The 22,182-nt window shown below is 41.4% G+C and overlaps 1 protein-coding gene across 2 annotated transcripts in view; it reads left to right on the top strand.

The window, feature by feature from the left end:
* MYO3B (myosin IIIB) overlaps positions 1–17,755 on the top strand; it is a 236,679-nt gene extending 218,924 nt beyond the window's left edge. The window contains exon 35 of one of the 2 annotated variants that reach the window (XM_074548518.1): positions 17,607–17,755. The gene's annotated coding sequence lies outside the window, so the exon portion shown is untranslated. Of the gene's footprint in view, positions 1–8,170; positions 9,369–17,606 lie in introns of those variants that run through there. The other variant, XM_074548517.1, reaches the window with a different exon arrangement.
* Positions 17,756–22,182: the final 4,427 nt, after the last annotated feature.

Genomic DNA, 22,182 nt, shown 5'->3' with positions numbered 1-22,182 from the left:
TATGGGTTTTATTCCCTGTTAATATTTACTCCAAACTGATTTGAAGTCATGTAGGTGTTTCAGTATGGATAATGAAAATCAGAGAAAACAAACATGTATTTTGACCTTCTGACTGTGACAAGTCAGAAGGAGATTATGGATAGTGAAATTTGGCTTTTAGCCTGGAGGACATCAGTGCTGTTTTTCTTCTCATCATCTCTTAATATCTTTTGTGTTACACATTTACTTAAGGACACACAAAATCCCATGGTGTCCCTGACCCAGGCCTGGTGATTACATCATTGCTTAGCCATGTCAGCAGGAGCGGAGCTGGGGCGGTGCACAAAGCCTGTGTGCTCCTGAGAAGGGTTATGGATGTCCACTCAAGGGCATGTAGGGAATTGTAGATATGCACGAGGGCTCCATGTCCTCTTCAGGTGGCTCTGGGGTGCATCCTGTGCTGCAATGTACTGAAGTTAGTGGCCAAGACCTTCTGAAGAACTGGCAAGTTTGTACTGAGCTACAAACTGAGCTGCTATTCACTGAACAAAAAAAAAGTGCACTCTTTAAAGGTGCAGAGCCCTTGTACAGAGTGTCTGTATAAATTCAAATTCTACAGTGCTCCTGTCTTGAAGCTCTTAGACGAAATATACCCTTCACTGTTCAGTGATATTCAATGAATGTGGCAGACCACTCAGAAGTTCACAAATAGGACAAGTTTGTGTCTCTGTGCACGTTATCAAGGCACTTGAAAGGAGCCTTGTGCTAAGGCAGTTCATCTCAATCTGCCTTCTCTGGAGTATTGGTCGTGGCCATTAATGCCACTAATGAGCAAGTAACTCCTGACAACCTGTGCCATCATAAGGTGCAATCTTTTTTACATTTTTAATTTTCTGTTGCCACTGAATTATAGGCCTTTACCATGACAATGACTGACATGTCCTGAACTGAGTATATTACATCACCATAGCATTTAGAATGGAGGAATGATGAACCACAAGGGAGAAAAATAGTACTCAAATGCCATAAGATAATATTTTTCACAACTTAAACGTATCAGTTTGCAAATACCAAAGTCAACAGCTTTATCAGAAACAATAGCATGTACCTATGTTTCTGCATTTTTAAAAGGTAGTGTTGTCTGCAAAAGCAATATATTCCTATTATCTCTAAGTTCCTGTTTTCATAACAGTACTGGCTGTTTAAACAATGTTCCAGTATTACCCTGTATAGTACTTGAAAACATTTTTCATTTTCCTTTTTAATAGGAACCAGACATCACAGAGCACGCTTTCAAAACAGGCTCTAATTATAAAGCAGGTTAAAAGAAATTTTATTAGCCAAAGCCCATATCTTCACTTAGGGTCATATCCCACATGCTTTTTTCAGGATCAGATGGTGTGCCTGTGATCTCCACATGCAGATTTCTCATCTGTATGGAAAGGAGATGTCAGTCACACTGCCACATTCGCCCGTATTTCAGACAGCTCTCCACAGGTCGAGAATCCACATGTGAAGAAGAGAAAGGAAAATGCACACTATTCACACATTAAAGATTAGACAGGAAAGATAACACAGCTTGAGACTGTCAGGTGGTCCCAGCTATCATATGTTAACCCCAAAGGAGTGTGAAAATGGCTTCATTTCTTCCCCTCACATCTAAATAATTGGCTTTTCTTCTGAGCAGGAATAGTGGTAGTGCTTTGCTCTTGTTTAATTCTGCAAAGGACAGCCAAACACTTGACATCTGCTTGCTTTGCATGTTCTAAAACATTGCTTGTGCACCTTAATAGCCTAATACAGGAAGCCCATTCTTCACAGCATGACCTGAACCTTCAGCAGTGTGGCTCCACTGACTTCTTGCTATTAATTTGCTCTGAAAGAGTTTTAAGCTGGCAAAGATTACACTTTTATATTTTCCAAAATATTAACCAAATCTTCTTATGTGCCTACATGAGGCCTAAGGCTATGTCTGAGCTTCTTAATAAAATGCTTAAATAAATTGTATAATGACACTGAGAAGCTACTTGCAGAATGCAATAATCAAAGCTGTGTTTGGTGGTTGAATACTTAGGTTGGAGAGAGCAAACCATGAGCAATCTTTTTAGGGGAAGTATGTTCTCTGTAACATTTTACAGCTGCATGTGAACACTGGAACTGTAACTCTGCTACCCCAGTGGGATCATGAATAGACACAGAGCAACACTAAACATATTCAGCACATTCTGGCAGTCTACAGGGAAATGGTTTTTTCTCATGAGAGGAAGGGCTTGTTTAAAGTTTTTTCCCACAAGAGGGGGAAGAAGACCTTCATGGATCTGAAGATCTTTATGCTTCTGTCAAGGAGGAGGGCAAGGGAGAAAAAGTAGACCGGCAACCTTTCCTTTTCATGGGCCACCTTTGCTTGCCCTCACTCTCAACACTAGTAAGGAGTCTGGGTTCCCCTCACATCCCAGATGAAAAGAGGAAGCGTAAGACCCAAGAATTTTTCAGAAGCCTCAAGCTGCTTCACTTTCCTCAGTTTCCTTTTACAACTCAGGAGAGTTTTTGGTACAACCCCAGAGTTTTCTGCAGGGTGTTCCACTATGCAGCTGTTATATTGCATTCATGTTCACAAAACTTCAAATCTCTGTGCCTCACTACACATGAAGATGAAAGTTTCCTAAGCTAAATAAAGTGACTGTAAAGTACTGAAATCACTGAGACTTAAATGTGGGAATTACCTTCTAGATTTATCATTCAATTATTTTTCTCATTAGAACCACAGTTTTAATCTGCTAAGAAATATTAAATATTAAACAGCCAGTAAAGCAGAGTAGTATGTTACATTAAACTAATTCCTTATAAAGTGCCTAAGTACATTAGAATCTCCTTTGTCTTTTTATTATATGCGTTCATTCATCCTAGACTTAATTTAAAATGGGTGTCAAGTGTCAGATATAATACTGAGATCTAGATTCTGATCTGGTTGCTAGAACCTCTGACATTTAGTGAGTGTGTTCAAGGAAGGACAAGGAGGAGGGTAAGTTCAAGCCTGTTTTTAATTAGCTACAGCAATTAGATGTTTTGAATACCCAGAATGATGTATTAGAATTACACAATTATTTGGTTTGTTTGGTTGCTTTTCAATACACTTGAGAACCAGCTCCTAATTAAGATACACACACTATCAAAGATTAAAAACTTAGATGATGGTAAAAACAATTAGAATGATGATGTAGGTTTAGATTCCCCATGGTTCCTGCACAGAGCTGCAAGACAGCATAGAGTGTGAACCCATGGAACTCACTCTCTCTGCACAAGGTCCAGAAACAGCTTCACTGTTTCTGTGCCCTAGAGGGACACGGGCCACCCCAGAGCAGGTGTGATGGTTTTCCCTGAGCTGCCTGGGGCCTTTGACAACAGGAGCTCTAGCCTTGCTGGGAGCTGCTGCAATCACCCATTGCCTCTGGGTGAGGAGCTGCTCCTCTCTGCACAAGGCCGCCTTGGGTGCTGCTGACCTTGCCCTGCTCCCAAGGGCAGACTACCACATCACAGCAGAGCCTCTACCCCTTCAGAAAACATTCTTTCCTATGAAAAAGGTGTAAAAGAAAAACACAGCATACAACAAAGCACATTTTTTAAAACAGAACCCAAGATCCAACCAAGATTACCTCCAATTAAAGGTGTGCCTCACCCCTTTAAAATTAAATATGTAATATACCATGCTTAATATGTCCTGAATGTTTTGCTCTTGATCTCAAAAGCAGTAAGCACATCCTCTCATGAAATCTTGTTGCAGAAATGACCGAGTTCCTACCATCTCATGCCATGTGATAACCTCAATCAAAGCAGCCAAATCTCTTGACTTGCTGCTGATTCCACAGCTTTTTTTTTTTTTTTTGTAGTGATAACCACTTTTCTCTATCACCATTTATTCAAAAAGGTAAATCAAAAGCATAAAATAGTCTCATCTGAGTTCCTGCCTGCAGGAGATGTTCTTCTCATCAGTTAAGCCATGAAGTCTTACATCAGTCATAGACAAACTATGGCTCACCTGACTTTCTCTTCTCCTTTTCTGTGTATAGAGGCTTCTTATACACCAGTTACAATCTGGTCTTAGAATAAGAATTTTTAAAAGGAAAATATTTTTTTTCAGCAGTTTGGCTGACACAAAGAGGTACTTGCTTTTAGAAAGCTGCAACATGTTTTTATTTGCTGACCAGAAAGGCAATCTTCTGTTAATCCTAACAAAATAATCTGAATATATCACTAATGCCTGTTAGTGTGAGATCCATTTAGAGCTATATTAATGATGATTAATACCAAGGATTTTTACCATGTGAATTCTACAAATAAATTCTAACATTTGTGCGTGTAAAGTTGCATTTTTTCACAGTGTGACTTTTACCAAGCTTATTTTCATTTAAAATAAGTCATTAAAAATTCACTTTGAACTAGACTGCAATAAGCAGCACTTCAGCCAAAAAGGTTCACTAAATGATAGAATCGGCCCTGAAGACCTGCCCAGTGATAGGTGGCATGTCAGATTGCACAGCTAATGTCCTCAAGTTTTTGTGACAACAGATGAGTGTGGTTAAGATCACATCTTCCTGCCTTCAGCTCTCAGGCATCAGTAATTAGGCTCTCATTAGTACCTCTCCACCAAGTCTCAGCTTTTTCCTGACTTCTTGGGGAGAAGCTCTGATTCATATTTCTGGGATCAGAGTATTTTTCCCACTCCACTGTAATGCTCTCAGGGAAGACCTAACAGTATCCCAGCTACATCTGTTTAAAATCATTTTGGTGCTTTTGGGGGAGCATGTGTTTAAGGCCATAAGGAAACTGCAGAGCTGCACATGCCCCTGGGGCAAACCACATAACCATTAGAGAGTCCCAGAACGCAGGGTGAGCCCCTGCTACACGCAGCTTCCCTGAGCAAACAGGAATGGAGTTGCTTGAAATGGTTTTCTCAGGGGAAATGGTAAACATAATGGAGATGCACAGCTATTGTGAGCCAGACCAAAGGTCTGTTTAACCTAGGAGCCTGTTTTCCAGTAACAGATGCTATGGAAAGTGAATTAAAAACAAGGCATATATAAAACAGATATTTCCCTTGGCACAGCCTCTCAGCTTCTGGGGAGCAGTGCTTCAGAAACTTCCTGAGCTGGAATAGCATTTTGTTTGTTGTGTTCAATAGTCACACGTTGGCCAATCCATCACAGATTTGTCTCACCCCGTTATGACTGGATTTACACTTTGTGAGTCTTAACATCCTTTGAGAGTTGTTTGAGCAACTATGATGACTTTATAACCATTTCAGAGTTGCCTGAATGACCCTTAAAACTGAGGAACGGCACAGAATCCCATTCTCCAGCCCGTTCCCACCCACACATCGCACTCCTCGGCGCATAACCACAGTGGCAGCAGCGGCTCGCAGGCCGCCCCGCTGACCCCAGCCGGCCCTTCCCGCCCGGAGCAGCCGTGGGACAGCGGGCCCCTCCCTGCGCCCGGCGGCGGCAGCCGCGCCCCCGCCGCACAGATCCCAGCGGGGCGGGACAGCAGCAGGTGCCGGGGAGCAGCGCCCGGGCCCGGCCGCGCTGTGGCACTGCGGAGGCGGCTGCCCCGGGCTGTCGGTGCGCCCGTGCGGCCTGGGGCTCCGGATCGGTGCGCCCGTGCGGCCTGAGGCCAGGCCGGCCGTGCCGGTGCCTCTGAGCAGGTGGGCTCGCCCCGCTCTGCTCTGGGACCCGTGGTAGCCGTGAGGGCTTGGGGAAATAAACCTGACAGGAACCAGTTGGACGCATTTCAGACTTTTTGTGCGGCAACTTGGAAATAATTTTACAGAGTCGTATGTATGTCCAGTTATAGATACCTAATTTTTTTTTAATATAGTGGCTTTTGGTGTGTTGTTTTTGGTTTTCTTTTGGGGTGTTTTTTGTTTTGGTTTTTTTTTGGGGGGGGGGGTGTTCGGTTTTTTGGTTGATAGTTTGGTTTTCGTTTGATTTTTCTTTTGTTTTGTTTTAAATGCACATGGCCCTCAAGACTTCTGGCTTTCATTTCTGTAATGTGGGTTGTTCATCTTTCACTGCAGTTGGATAAGCTTTTGGCATTGTTATGGTTCATTTTTTCTGAGGGTCAGATGTGCAACAGCATTTCCACACACAGCTCTGTCCTCACAGCTTGTCCCTGGGCTACAAAATGTCCCTGTCTCTGAAGCAGGCTATGTGAGTTCCAGAGAAGCTTTTCTCTCATTAGTGGACAACTTTGGAGTTAAAGGAGTGAGTTGAAATATACGTTTTTTTGTCTTTGGGATTTTTTTTTTTTTGTTATATGCCTGTACAGCATGAAAGCTGATTTAATTTAAAGTACAAGGCATGATTAGACAAGCAGTCTTGACTTCTGTTTTTTCCCTTTACTGCATCATACAGAAAGATGAAAGTATTTAAGATGGTAACATCTGAAAGGTGATAGCCCTTCTGATAGTTTCTTTTTCCCAGGATAAATTTTGTAACACATTATTATTGTCTGAGATATATATTCTCAATGCAATGTACAAGACCTGTCAAATTTCCTGAATGCTTCAGATGATGGATATTTTTTGCAAGAGACATGGTCAAATGTCTGGACTCTGTGCTACTTAGGTGAGGTTAAATAATTACTGGTCTTCTTTTTTCTTCCCTTTGTCTGACTGTTTTGTTCCTACTCTTGAATTAGTCCACACAAAGTGTCTTATAACCAGATCTAGCTAGCTTGAGCTGACTGTAAAATAACCTACCTGGGCTGAGTCTCATCAGTGCCCAAGTTACAAAAAGTAAAAGCAGGTGAGAATAAGGCAGGGGTAGAAGCAGCAGCTGCGTGGTGGTGCTGCCAGCCCTTGGGGCAGCCCTTAGGTGTATAGGCAGAGTTGCACTAAGAAGTCACCTGTGCAGTGCTGCCAAGGTTATTTCAGTGGCCTCTTCTCTGTGTTGTCAGAGGAGTGAGTGGGATCACGCCCAGGGTGAGATGAGCTAGCTGAAGTTCAGCCATCTCTCAGGCAGTAGCATTGTTTTCTGCCTGTTATTTCACCCTGTTGAAATCCCCTCTGGTCCCCACCTGGAGCACTGTGTCCAGCTGTGGGCCTCCAACGTAGGAGGGAAGTGAACCTTTGGAGTGAATTCAGGGGAGGCCACAAAGATGATCAGGGGGCTGGGGCACCTCTCCTACGAGGAGGGGCTGAGAGAGTTGGAGATGTTCTGCCTGGAGAAGAGAAGGCTCCAAGGGAGAGCTTAGAGCACCTTCCAGGACCCAAAGGGGCCTACAGAGAGTTGGAAAGGAACTTCTTGCAAGGCCAAGGAGGGGCAGGACAAGAGGTAATAGGTTCAAACTAAAAGAGAGCAAGTTTCAATCAGATATTAGGAGTAAATTCTTTACTGTGAGGGTGGCAAGGCACTGGAACTGTTTGCCAAGAGAACTTTGGCTGCCCCATCCCTGGAAGTGTTCAAGGCCAGGCTGGAGGGGGCTTTGAACTACCTGGTGTAGGGGAAAATGTCCCTGCTGATGGCAGAGGCTTTGGAACTAGATAATCTTTAATGTCCCTTTTAATCCAAACCTTTGTATGTTTCTATAAATACACACAATACTGAAGAAACTTGCTGCTCAAGACCTCTTTCTGCTCCTCATTAACTTAAAGGAATAACTTTCTCTGACTTTTAAGGGAGCAGGGTCTGGCCCTGCAGTGGAATTCAAACATAAAACATTGTGCCTTCCTGACAGCTGTGTGCCTTCTGTGAGGGGAGCCCAAAACCCAGCCACAAAATCCAGCTTGCTTTAGCTGCTTCAAAGTGAGAGAGCAGCCAGGGGAAAACATTTATAAATGCCAGTACAGGCAGGGAGAGCAGGGAGATGTTGGTCTGTTGCTGTCAAGGATCAGCAACTACTGTGTGCTCAGGAATTCTGCTTTTTGTTATTGAGCTTCTGAACTTCTAATTTGTTTGCTATGGAAAAAATGAAGGTATCCTTAAGACTGACCAGAAAAGTTGCAGATCTTTTTGTTTAATGTTCCTAGGGGTTATTTGGTATATGACTACTGTGTCACAGACCCTTTCAGCCTAAGATTAAAGGAAAACAGCTGATTCTGTTTATAGGAGCCTTCAGATCTCTACTAGATTTTATGTGGATATGGTTGTGAAACTTGTTTTAAAAGTATTTCTTTATGTTTAATTTTATTTTTCAGGAGTTTGGAATGCCAGAAGAGATCATTTCAGTTGTATTTTCTTATGAAGTATCTGTGACTACAAATAATGTGGTAGTATTTTTAGTAAGAGTTTCTAATTTCCAAGTCTGTTATTAAAATGTTGGAAAGTTTGTTTGCTATGATAGCATCAGTAACACATTTTAGTACCTAATGATTTTATTTTTGCTTTTTAATCAGTTTTTTAAGAAATATTATTGATATTTGTGTCTTGTCTTTTGTGTGGCCAGGCAGACCCTGCTTAAAATTAATAATGGAATTGTAGTTTAGTATGTGGGGTTTATAATGAGCTGATATATCCACTTGCTGGAAAATTGCTCTGACAAGGGTATTCTACTTGAGATATCTATCATAGTAACACACACGTGTTCCCACTCATGTCCCAAATAAAAAATGAAATTTTTTCAAGACCTCATTCCAACACCTCCTTCTCATGTAAATGTATAACTACAAATACTATATTTCAAAATTTTGAATGACTTTGCATTATTTATTTATGGTAAACCATGGCTTTTAAACTTTTATTGTCTCACATAAGATAATCATGTAATTTTTCCCTCATTCACTAATCCCCAACATTTAAAATAGTTTCTCTGTGTTTGTTTGTAAAGTTGATTGCTTTTTACTGAGGATGTTTTAAGAAAAGAAATAAACCCCACCCACCTTAAAAGTTCAGTACACATTATATTCTCAGTAGTATATGTAATTTGTTCTCTATACAGCTATCACATATAACAAACCATTCAAGATTGTAGTTTCCAGTTTAAATACCATTTTAATTTTGTTTACATCTCATTTTACTGTTGCTACATAAAACCATTATGAGCATGTACTCTGAGAATTGCACAACACCAGCCTTGTAAGCTCCTGTAAGTTGTATTTACCAATCATGCTCTCTACAAATGTGTGTGTATGCTGGCACAAACATATATGTAGTTTACTCTAAAAGTTATTTTAAAAAGATTCTTTATTAATAGGACTGCACAGCAGAGGTCTATATAGAACATCTTATGCTGTTGAGAATAATATCATGCATTAATGTTTCCAGTATGTTTTATAGGATGATATCTTAGCATGTGACCACTGGGGTAGTAGCTCAATTTTTTACCACCTTTACACTTACCTTCCAAAGTATTTTCATATATGATCATTGATCATCTCATAGACAAATATCTTTTGAAATACATGGAAACTCCAAGAATGCAATTCTAACTTTATTTTTGTAAACTAAATAAGAAAACATATATATATATATATAGATATATATATATATATATATATGATATTAAATATACTGTGCCAGTTATTTAGATGAACTTATTCCAGAGACATCTATAACTGACAAGGCAAGAAAAGGAAGACACATAATGACAAAAGCTTTTAGAAAGCTTTCATTGTATGAAGGCCATTGGTTATACGGATTTGGGAAAGTCCAGTGGTAGATGGTAGTCTGACTAAACCCAGCATTTATTGGTAAAAGCTTTTCCCCCATATTGTGTGTTGTGTTATTTAAATGAGGGTTTTGTATAGCAATGTGGAGCAATATATTTTATTGGCAGTTAAAATGTTCCTCTTTAGATTTTGCTAATTTATGCCTTGCCTAATACCTACAGCAAATAAAAATGAATTGTTTTATTTGTTTACTGTGATTTGCAGGGATATTACTCCATGACAAGGTTACACTGACCTATCATTTCATGCATCAGCAGTTCTTCTATTGCACTGATTTGATCACGCCTAGTGGATAAAAAAGGAGCAATCCACCCAGTGGACTAAGCTAGAATTATAATAAATAGTACACATTCTGAAGGGCAAAGTAGGTTAAGTATGGTACTTACTGCACTGGGCATCATTTTTGTGATGTGTCAAAATTTAAGCTTTTTTAATTCCAATTTCTGCATTCAAATTTTGTACTTTGATTTTATACAGTTATGGAGGTCATGCTGTAGCTACAGTTGAGGAAAAATGTAGGGTTCTGTAGCTACTGTAGAATGTTTTAGGTTAGGTACTTGTGAAAGTGCAATACATCTCTTGGAATTCACACTCCTTTCTGGATGAACAATTCTAGATACTGTTGTTGCTCCTCATGCTGCAGAATTTCCCCATTGTACAGTCATATGATGTCAAATAACCCTTCCAGCCATGGTTTGACATCTGCTAGACTGAGGAAAAGGGGCTGCATGGCTTCCAGCTTCACTCTGCTTCTAGAGCTGTCTTGCTCCAAGCTTGCTCTCCTTGAATGCCTGCAGTAGCTCCGTGAATCAGGAGGGGCCCTGTCCTGGCTGTTCTCTCCCAGGTAAGTTTTTCAACTCCTGTTATCCAAGGCGTGGGCCAAGGTGCCTGTTGTATGCAAGAGGTGAAATAACTGGTAAATTTAAATGGTATTTTAATAGGACATACCAAATCAGAGTTTAAAATTACTCTAGAGTAAGATTTCTGGCTATTAAAAATAGAAGCTTAATTTTTTGCTTCTCTAATGACAAAGAGTAGACATTAGACACATTTTAAAAATCTCTGCATTTTTGTTCCATGTTGTTTTGTTGTGGTGATCTGCTAGGACTACAAAAATCTACCTGTAGAGTGTGAGGGTTTAATAACAGTGGAAAAGCAAGGCCATAAAAAATTATAATCACAAATTCTAGAAAATCTGAAATGCTAAAGATCATAATTGTTGCATTCATGTGGTTTGCTTACTGGAGAATCTCCAGAGAAATTCATTTAAGCACACATGTAAGTTTTAGTGATCTCAGTAGGATGTGAGAACAAGCTGTGGGTGTTTACATAATCAGGTAGATCATGAGCTGTATATCAGTGTTTTGCAGGATAGATGACTTGTAACAGTGATGGAGACCCCAGCACAGAGCCCACCTCAAGAACTTGTAGGAAAGGAAACCTTGTTCAAGTCCTCACTGGTTTCCTTTCTTTTTGTTTGTTGGATTTTTTTCTTTAAGTCAATATGAATTCATTGTTTCAGTAATTGAAGTGAAGTAAAAATGTGCTGTCTCAAGCCTTCTTTAAAAGAAGAGGAGAAGGGTGTTCTGTTTGTTCTGCTGGTCAGTGTCTGTTCAGACACATTCTGATGGTCTGCTGTAAAGAAAAATACATGGTTGGTCTTTTGTTTTGTCATTTCATTTTCTGCTAGAGACAATTGTTTAAAAAGGACAGAGACCAACAAGGTAAGCATCAGCTTAGTCCAGAATCTAATATACACCTCCTTTGGTGAAATAGATTATTGAATATTTTACATTCCATTGCTTCACATACTCATGCAGTTAATTAAGACATTCCAGAATTTCAGATTATCCTTACATGGATTTGTGTTGAAACTGGTGAAAATTTTCACTACCTCAGGACTTAAGTAATACCATGAATATACAATTTAACTTTTTAAAGTTACTGTCTCTATTTTGGAAGCAAACAAAATGAAAAATTATGTGCTTACGGGCCAAAAGATAAATTATTTAATTAACTTTTATAATACTGTTTGCTTTAAAATACTCATCACTTAATCAGGGAAATTGAACAAAGCATGGGGTTGAACAATTTGATAGTGTTTATTTGAAGTGAAACTTTAAAAAATTTCACCATAAACTTAAAGTCAAAGAAATATTTGATTTGAGGAATAAAATTCCATCAGGTGAACCAAAATGTGAAACAACTGTTTTGAATTTGCTTTTCAGAAGTGGCAGTACCATGGTAATATGTCTTCAGTTTTGCAGCTGATCTATTACATGCTTTTTTAAGCAATTAGAGCTCAATAATACAACAATTTGTCACCCAATTAATTTTGAAAGAGTGGAAATGCATGGATGAACTATTTAACCTGTGGTTCACTTGGCACCATTGTAATTTAGATCAAATAAAACATAGTATTGGGTGAGCTACATTATGGGAAGTCAGCATCTTCATGTTCTGTGCCTTGTCCTGTAATCTGTTTTTATGTTTCTATTCTAACTATAGGTGAATGTATAGATAAATAAATATTACATGCCTTTGTTTTGTATAGAATGTTTAAATTCATTACAATTAGAACCAGTAGTTGAAAAAACATTTGTGAAAATGTTTCTCCAGGGTCCGTTCTGTGCCCCAGCAACAACAGAAAGTGTGTCAGGAGCATTAATGTGTGTGGGCTTGTGAATTGTATTTCCTTTACAACTTGGAAAACTTAAGCGCTGCAGCTAAAATTCTTATAAGGCTAAGAGAAACCTATGAGCATGTCAAGTATAAACCAGGTACTACGTGGTTTTTTATTCTTCTGGTCTTGAAGTCATGTGTGTGTATGTCCTGTTACTGCAGTGCATCAGAATGCAGCTTCATTGCAAGGTTCTGCTCCTCCTGGGGACTCAACAGTGTAAGGGAGATTTCAATGTGGGCAATGTACTGAGGCCTAATTTCCAGAATTTCTGCACTTGTATGCACAGCACATGCTGACTCAGATTTTGGTAATTTTGAAAAGAGGTGTATGAATTGTGGAATAATACAATAGAATCATAGGATAGTCCTAGTTTGGATGAACCTTAAAGATCATCTAGTTCCAAACCCCTGCCATGGGTAGGGACACCTTTCACTAGACCAGGTTGTTTAGACAGCTCTTCATTCACAGACCTAGATTTACTCAAGATTTTGGTTTATAGTGAGAAATGTCCATGCTACATTGTGTCAGTTATTCCTATGATTTCCCAGTGACAGCTCCTGATGAGAAATATATTTCTATGTTTTGCTGTGTTTGCAAAGCAGCACAACTTTGGAGGTCCTAAGTACGTGATTATCAGGGCTATATCAGTTTCTCTTTCACCTGCCTGACTGCTGGCACTTAATTTAATGGTTGGCTTTGTTGTTTTGTTCTTTGATGTCTGTTGCTGTTGTTGCCTCCAAGTGACTTCAGCTGATTTCTCCTGGCTCCCTGTTCATTATCTGGTCACAAGCTCCTGCATGCACTGTTTTTTGGATGGGGAAGGGAACCTTCATTTCAGCTACTGCAGCAGGGTTTTGTAGAAAATGCAGTAGAGAAGGAAGATGGACAAGAGGAGGTAGGATGGCAAACCTCAAAATACTGGCACTTTGCTATAACAAAACTAACAAAATTTGTGTTAGCTTTTGAAAAATTACAATTGCACAGCCATTGTCTAACAGAATCTTGAAGGATGTAATTAGAGCAATTTTCATCTTCAAATTTATTCTTCTCTGTGAGGTATTTGATTTTGCTCACTTTTTAGTGCATATGTGCAAGTGTTATGCAAAATAATATGAGATTTTAATGTTTTGCTTTTGGGGAGCAATAGCAAAGGTTTAACCTGGTGTCTGAATTTGCTATGTCTGTTTTTCTTCTATTGCTTGTTTTTGAATTTGCATTTTTTCCTAAGAGAAAACAATTTGCTGAAAAACTAAGTGAATTCATATGAATGCTTTTACTAATGACAGGAAAAAAATGTGGGCTGGGAGTCATTCTTCTTACTTTATAAATATGCTTATTTTTCTGGACTGGCATTAAAACTTGAAAATGATTCAGATATGCTCTTAAGAGTCAAATTCCCCTTTAGTAGAGTAGCTCAAGAATAGATCATGTATAAAAACTCAAGATGGTTTACATTTTATACTAATATCTTTGCCATTTTTAATGCAGACATCTATGTGGGATGTCTGCCACATGTATTACCTCAAATCAGTTGGTGTCCACATGGTGAGGACTAAGTGAACCATGTTACAATGCAGAAAGAAATAGATAAGTTAAAATATTTTTAGAAGTTTGGATGTCCATTGGCTGACATTCCTGTAAAAAGGTATGCATCTAACTTGACAGATGGTGCTACTCTCTGGTTTTAAGGTGGTGAAAAAGTACTTTGATTGAGCCATGCTACTGCAGGTAAGGCTTGTACCCATCTCCTACTTTATTTACAGGGGTTTTTTTAGATATTAATAATTTTACTGTACAAAACCTGCAGTTATATGGGTGTGGAGAATTGGACTGAGTGTAATCACATTCAGTAAAGTTAAGTAATGAGAACCAAACACAGCTAACATGCTGTTCTGGGGTAGACAGAAGAAAAGAGACAATAAACATATTTTATTTAACACATGAGTACATTAAAATTTAGTATTGCTTTTCACTGCAGAAATTCTAGGGCCTGGTAGTAGTATTTAGGGCTATACTGTAACCATTTCATGCTATAATATTGTGTATATTTCTTTTACCTTAGCGTAAGAAAAATCTTCGTTTATCAATGATGTGTCTAAATGATAGTTAATGAAGTTTATAAGTCTTGGAGAAATAACAGGTTAATATTCTCATGCTTAGATAGGTGTGCCCATAAAAAGAACTTCCATGGCTTTCTTTCTGCCTTTAGCCAAAATGATATCTCTGTGTTGTGTTATTTTCCTTTCAGTAATTCCTGATGCAGGAATAATAGGATAAACATGAGAGAGAATGCTGATCAAAAACCTGTGCCTCTTAACAGGGCTTAGCTTTGTGGGGTCTGTTTCTTTGTTTAACCCCAGCGTCATGAAGAACATGAAATCACAGGTTTGGAGATTAGTTACTCAAAGAGATCTTCCTGTGTTGCAGAAGTGCCTTTGCAGGTCTCCAGTACTTTATCTTGGTCCAAGGTACAATATCTCAGTATCCCAGTGGCATCTCAGATCATTCCTGGAGTCACTGTCATTACCACTGTATTCTTGTTCTTCTGTAGAGAATTAATTCAAAGTGAAAATTAAGGATAATTGTTGGACGTTGTATGGTTTTAGAAAGGATTTTGCATCTTTTGTGCTCAGTTAGTTCGCTGGCTAGCTGGTTGGTTGTTTAAAATATGCATTTTTAAACGGACTGTTGACTAAAAAACCATTTTAAAATAGCAGATCAATCTGTAGTGCCTTTACTTGAAGAAGAATTCCTTAAATTTCTCAGGAGTTACCTTTCACCCACCTGGATCCCATGCTGTATCTTAGGAAGAGTCTATTCACTCACTAAGACAGTGATTTTTTTCTACATATGAAAAGCCAGTGAGCAGAATGCAGTCCTGCTTACTGCACCTGAAGTCTGCTGCAGCGTTTCATACAGCCTGTCTCTAGCAAGCAGTGGTTGTGTTCTTATCTGATGACATTTAGGGCTAATTTCCACCAATACACAAGCCAGATTCCATGTCTAACATATCAGATTCCAGAGAAGGAAATTCTTTAACATTCTAGAAAAGCTACGTGTTGTTCATTCTTGCAGTTCTCCAGATCCCTAAGGCCTCCATAACCGAATTTTCTCTGAAGGAGAATGCCAGTGGAACATCTGTAAACTTTTCTGTGTGGCCTGAATAGCTTGAGTGTAGATACCTGACAAATCTTTCAGCATTTTTGCTAGCTGCAGTTACTTTCAGTGGAGTTGAGACATTTGTTTACATAACTAATAATCTCTGAAGAAAAAAGATGACTGTTAGAAGAATGCTGAGCAGCAAGTGCCAGGCTGATGTTCTGTTGTTGGTGTTCTCTCTGAAGCTGGAGAGGAATGCAAGCAGCCTTGTTACCTGTCCTGGGGAGAACAGAGCAGCTGGAAACCAGAGCCTGATCCATTGTGCTCTCTTGACTCCCTTCCCAGACAGTTCCTTTAAAGCCTAGCAAACATTAAGTATCCCTTAAGATTGCAAATGAAGAAGTTATGCTTTATTCACTGCTCAGAGCAGTGCTGCTCTTTATCTCCTGTGTATTTGCTTTTAAAAACTTTATTGTGGCTAAACTGTAAAAGATAGCATGGCTGAATTCTGTCCCCTGTTCTAGTGCTGAGTTGCTAATGCTGTCCCAGATGACAGCAGCTCTGTTTCTTCCTGTGGTTGTCTTCTTCAAGTGCAACCATCAGAATACCATCAACAGGAGTCAAGAGCATTAGGTAAGTGTGTGCTTGCAGAGGAGTTCTGAAAGGCCAAAGTGGACAAGATTTTATTCCATAAATAGATTGGAATATGTGTCTGTAACAAGTCAACTCTAATCTGATTTTTCTGTCTGGGAGATGTCTTCAATTTGAATTAACTCTCTCTCAATCTGGGAGGAGTGGTTTTGTCCTTAAAAATGCTCCTCAATATTTTCATAATCTTCCATACTTGTACTGAGTAGAGAAGCCCAAGTAACTACTGATTGCTTTGCTTCAAGTTCATGCACACTTCTGTTACCTCCAAACAGGAGTCTGCTAGTTGTAAAAATGCTAATCAAGTCCACTCAGAATAGGGAAGATGAACTACTCAGTCTAACAGAGGGAAGAGATTTTTTTTCTTACCTGTCCATCTGTTTTTTCTGTTGGACAAACACATCTTGGCAGACAAGCACGTATCACTGTGCTTTTCAGAGTACAGTGTGCCAGTTGTCCATCTTTGTAGCTGTTCCTACCATCTTGTTTGTGTTTCTGTGCTTTGACTGCACTGTGTTAAAAAATGTAAGTATTGGTGCTTTGTTTGAACTCTGGATTTCAATCAGGTGCACTTAACCTTCCATTTTGGAAACAATTTTTTTTTTCCATTTCTGTAATATTGTAACTATAAAGAAACCAGAGGAAGGAAGGGTTTCAAATGCAGTGCTGTGGGAAGTCTGCTATAGCCATAGTACTGATGGCTATCCAGGGCAAACGAACCAACTTGTCAGGGCAAAACCTGACTTATCCACCAGAGAGGAAAGGGGGGGAAGAGGAAAAAAACCAAAACTAAACAAACAAAGAAAAACCCCAAAACAAACAAAAACCCCAAAGCAACCAACCAAAACAAAACAAAAAATCCTAGCTAAGATCACAACTCTAATGATCCCAAAAACTTTTGAGACTTGCAAAGCCCATACCTGAAATTCAATTATGATTTGAGAAGTGGGGTTTTTTTAAAGTAACAGAAAAGCCCATGCTTCTTGTTTTCTGAGGATTATTTACAAAATATGCCTAATTTAAATTATCATGTGTTGAAAAATCCCAGAATCCAGCTCTCCAAATTTGTTCTGAGATTGGAGAGTCAAACTGCACAATCTCCTTCAGCAGCATTCCTGAAACTGCTGAATGTACTCATTGTAAACTGGTGCCCTCCTATGGGATAGAAAGATATAATTCAGTGATATGTATCAATTATCACAAGGGGAAATATATCCAGGCATCAGCTGTCTTGGCTCCACAGGGTTACTGGGGGAGGTGGGAAATAATTTTCCTTTCAGACACAGGGTAAAATTGCAATCTCCTAAAACTGGTAGAGAGTGGATTTACCAGTGTACTATCACTTCTTTTATTCTTTCAAGTTGCAATCACTTAAGTAATTTTGTTTGATCCATCTAGCTGAAGTTTTATTTAGTTACAGCTTGGAAGTAAGGGGATTCTTTGTTTCTTTCCCTTTTTGCTTGGGGGTATTGGGATTTGGGATTGTACTGCTGCAGTTCTTTCAGGATGTGGGTTGTTCTTTGGGATGTTTTTCAGATGAAGCAGATCAAAATGGACAACAAGACATGCCAGCGTGGATCAGGAAGGGGACATCCTGAATCAAGAAGCCACAAAGTATGTAAAACAATGTGCTTCAGATTAGACTTTTCTAAATGCCCTTCATCACAGCAGTGCTGAATGTTCTCTCTGGCAGTTCATATTGAGCTGTCTTTGAAATTCAAGTGATGTACATGATCCTTAAATATGGGCCAGTTGGGTACATCAGTGCTGACTGTTCATAAAACCCAAAGCAAACATATAATTCATCTTTGATTAGTTTTTGTCAAGTTACAGAAAACAGCAAGTTACCTGTAGAGCAGGAGAATAAATCCACAGACTTCACCAAATTTCCATTTGTAGAATTTTCTGGACAGGGCCAAATAATCCGAATAATCAAAGCACTAATTTATTTTCTCTCAGCATGTTCATTTTTTTCATTACAGATATACAGGAAGTTATTTTCTGTGTTTTTAAGTACAAGAGATGATAGCCAGAAAAGGTCTGAAACACATAGTTTTGAACAATTTTCCAATTTTTCTATGTCAAGAGTTAATGAAATTTATTATTTCAATTATTCCATTTTATATAAGATACAGGTAAAGTAGACATTTTTGTATACTAGAAATCATGGAAAAAGAAAGAGATACTGGATGCAAGAAATGTATTTTGTAATAATGTATTGGATTACAAATTATAGCTGTATTAGTAAAAAAAAAAAAAAATTACAGGCTGCAAAGACAAAAATACAAACCCACAAGTCCAGAAGTATCATAGATGTTCTCTGTACTTACTATTGTATACAGTTTCAAGGGAAGAGTTTGCCTAATCCCAGCCTGCTAAAATATTCATAATCCACACAAAATGGCAATTAAAAGGCAACACAGAGCATTCATGGAGGACCCCCTCCACAATAATAATAATAATCACCAGAAGTCAAATTTGCTGCCCTGCCTGCAGATAAAAGCATGTATAACATGACTATAGTTCAGAATATGAAGAAATAAGAAGTGTTATGGCACAGGGACTTCTCTATTTGCCCCTCCATTTCATGGAGCTATGTTGTGACCTCCTTACAGTGTAGGCAGGAGGTGCTCATCTCTCTTAAAATATTGTATGCCGCTCCAAACACAGTGACTATTCAAATCTACAGGTTGCAATACAAATGGTGGTTTTTTTCCAGCATTGTTTATATGTCCACATCTATAAAAACTGTATAATTATTGAGTCGACTTTGTTGCCAAAGATATTTATTGCATCACGTTCATTCCTTTGCCCATTCAGGGCATTCAACATTCATATTTTAGCATGTGCGGTTTGTGGATGGAGGTGAATTCAAGAAATACCCCATGGTCTGGCTTTTTAAAGTGAGCTTTAACTGATGTGCTGCTTACAAGCTTCAGCTAAGGGAGTTATAGATCTTCATCCTACTGCCTTGATGATACTGTGCATCAATGGTTTTTCTGTGTGTTTCACACCCTCAGTAAACATCTGGATTCAAAGCAAAGCCCAAATCTTCTGTAACCTGTGCCTAGAATGCACTCGAGCAGTAGCCTCAGGGAAAGGACAGTCAATGCAAGGAAACAATTGCAGATTGCTTGAGCAGCACAGCTGGAGGGGAAGACTTTGAACTCTCGGTGAAAGCGGCACGTCTCTGAGTGCCCTAGCCTGGGCGTGTACACTCTGCAAGGGTGTTTCAATGATTTCCGTTGGTGTGGCGAGTTCTGAATGAAGCCGCTCAGCTGGAGTGGTTCGGGTTTAGGTCGGATTTTCAGGCAGGTCCGTTGCAAATAAAAGTTAGCAAGCGTTTCCAGGCGTGCTGTACAGCCAGGCTGTAGATGAGCGAGGGAGGGAGCGAGGAGCCGCAGGGTTCGCTGCTGTCCCCTTGCCGCCGCCGCCAGGACGAGCGGCTCGTGGTGAGCGCGGGCTCGGAGCAGCCTCGGCCGGGCGGGCTCTGCGAGCGCTGTGCGGAGCGCCTGGCCTTGAGGTGCAGCGCCACCCAGAGGGGCCGCGGGGCGGGCGGCGGGCCGGGCTCGCTGGGGCTCGCTCTCGGCGTCCTGCACAGCCGGGAGGGAGCGAGCGCTCCGCACACCCGCCCGGGCCGTGCGAGGCTGCTGCCCGCGACCCGGACCGTGCTGCTCGCCCTGCCGGGGCTGCGGGGCCGGGCCGGAGCGGCTGCTGTCCGCGGTGCTGAGCGGAGCGCCAGGAGGGGAGCGCCGCGCCGCCGGGCTCCTCGAGGTGCTGGAATGAGTCGTATCTCCAGCGTGACGTGGAAGGCTCGCTGACTTCATTGTCTGGCTCCTTCCCCTCCCGGGCCTCAGATTCTACAAGGTTGTAAATATTTATGTTAAACCATGTTTGTTTACTCCAGACACACGCACTTCTGGAAAGCCAGAAGGGAAGGAATAAGCGTGTCGGGCATCCACCCGGCTGGGTCGCACTTCATAGTGACTGATGGCTTAGGGGTTCTTTGTGTGGTCTTTCGTTGACTCTTTGTAGTGCAGGCCTGCCATGACTTCCTTTGAACGTTTGTTTACGTTTATAAAAATGGTTAGTTATAGATATATTATTATTTCTCACACTCTGCACTGAGCAAATGTCTTGCTCAGTTAGTTTAAACCAGCTTTAAAATGATGATATGAGAAAAGGTCGTGTTAGCTCGGGCCATTAATATCTGTAAAGCTATGTTTAAAAACTGGCTTTTGTGCTGCCAGTGTTTTTTGTTACTCGTCTAGTTCCTAGAGAGTAAATGTGCTCGACAAAGCAGTCGTCTTGGCTACTTAATGCTGTCAGTCAGATGGTTTCCCAAACGGGCTTGTAAGTTTTTGCTTTTCCCTCGAGTCCTTCAGAAAGGACACAGCCCTGCTGCTTGTTGTGCTGCCCAGCATCTCCTGCACAGGATGAAATTCTCTGGCTCCATCGGGCTGTTTCCCCTCCTCTTTTCTCATTGCGGATTCCTCCCAGCCCCTTACGTGACATCTTTTTGAGAAGCCTTTGGTTTAGGCATCTGCGTAGCTACTGTGGCATGCTGAAATACAGCACCGCGGTCACAACCACAAAATGTTGGCCGAACATATTCGGAAAGTGGGATGGAGTAACGCAGACATGGGGAACAATTGTTAGGGGTACAGAAAGCTTGTTATGTTGATGCTTCTGGTTTTAGCAAAGCGATGTCTGGTATAAAATCGTGATGGCAACACTGAGGGCAAGTCACAGGCATCCAGGTGTTCGCTGCAGCGGTACCCGTGCCTCTGCCACCCTCTGGCGGGGAGGAGCGGGGCGAGCCGCGGGAGCCGCGGGCTGAGCCAGCGGGTCACATCAGACCCTCGGCACGGCGGAGGGGGGGACAGGGGGTGTTGCTAAGCTGCAATTCACACGAACCCTGCCTGGCTCATTCGAGTCCCGCACCACGCTCGGGGGAGGGCCGGGGCGGGAGTTCGGCCCCGTCGCCTCAGCGGTGCGCCGATGTGTGCGGTGCCTGTTAGCACAGCTGGCGACCTCGGGTCAAGCCGGTGCTGTCTAGGGAAAGCCTCTGCCTCCGTCCGCACGAGGGGCTCGCACGGCGGAACCGCCTGCCCGGGGTGCCGCCCCTGCCGCGGCTGGACAGCCCCAGCCGCCGCCCCGGGGCGAAGCAGAGCAGCGGCAGCAGCCGGGGCCGGTGGGCCGCCCTTCCCCGCCCCAGCGGCCCCCAGCCCCGTGCGGAGCGCCGCGGAGGCGGTGGCGGCAGTCCTGTGACTCATGCCTGCGTCGAAGCAGATCAACCGGCGATTCACGCTTTTAAAAAAGCAAATCCGAGCACTTCTGGAAAAAAAGGTCATCTCGCATTAAATTCCGCGGCGCGATTGGTATTCCGACGTCGTTTCTGGCAGAGTTTATAAGCGGCGGGTCGCTCCCAGGCTAGAGTCGCCCTGCCAACCTGGACTACGGCAATAAGAGCGTCCGCTCGCTCCCTCGGTAAGTGTCCTCTAAACAGCATCCTAATTTTTTTAAAGCCTTTGGGAACCTCTGGAACATTTTTTTCTCCCAAAAATCGGTTTTGGTCGCTGTCGTATGAAAAGAGGAATAACGAGGTTTTTGATACACCTACCGCCCTAGACATAGTGTTAACCTGTTACTTCACTTCTAGGCATTGTCTAGAAAATATCTTCTGCTTATGGCTGTTTTCTTTCTCGTCTTAAAAAAATTTAAATGCCTGTTTTCCATTGAAATCATTGATCCGTTGCATTTACACGCGGGTGTAAATCCACCCAGCAGTGGTAATGAATCGGTAGCTACCGGTTTGAAAAAAGCTGCTAACAAAGAAAGCATTCTTTCGTTACCGCGACCTTCATTTTCTTTGCAAGGGGAAGAAAATAAATCGCAGGTAGACGTGGGGACAAAGAGACGAGCTGGGCAGTGACCCGGCAATTCTCGATCAGCGACCCTGTATTGGTTATCGGAACGCCGTGTCCGCCAGGAGAGAGTTGAACATCTAGCGAGGAGCGAGGGCTGGTCCTGCACCTTCCTTTCCCCAGACAGACGTGCCTCTCCTGCCATTTGCCCGGCTAAAGCGAGCACGGGCACGGGAGATCGCTGG

This window comes from Zonotrichia albicollis, chromosome 10 (assembly GCF_047830755.1).
Source record: "Zonotrichia albicollis isolate bZonAlb1 chromosome 10, bZonAlb1.hap1, whole genome shotgun sequence".
Taxonomy (NCBI): domain Eukaryota; kingdom Metazoa; phylum Chordata; class Aves; order Passeriformes; family Passerellidae; genus Zonotrichia; species Zonotrichia albicollis.
Note: the sequence above shows the minus strand (reverse complement) of the source record. Positions and strands in the feature narration are given on the sequence as shown.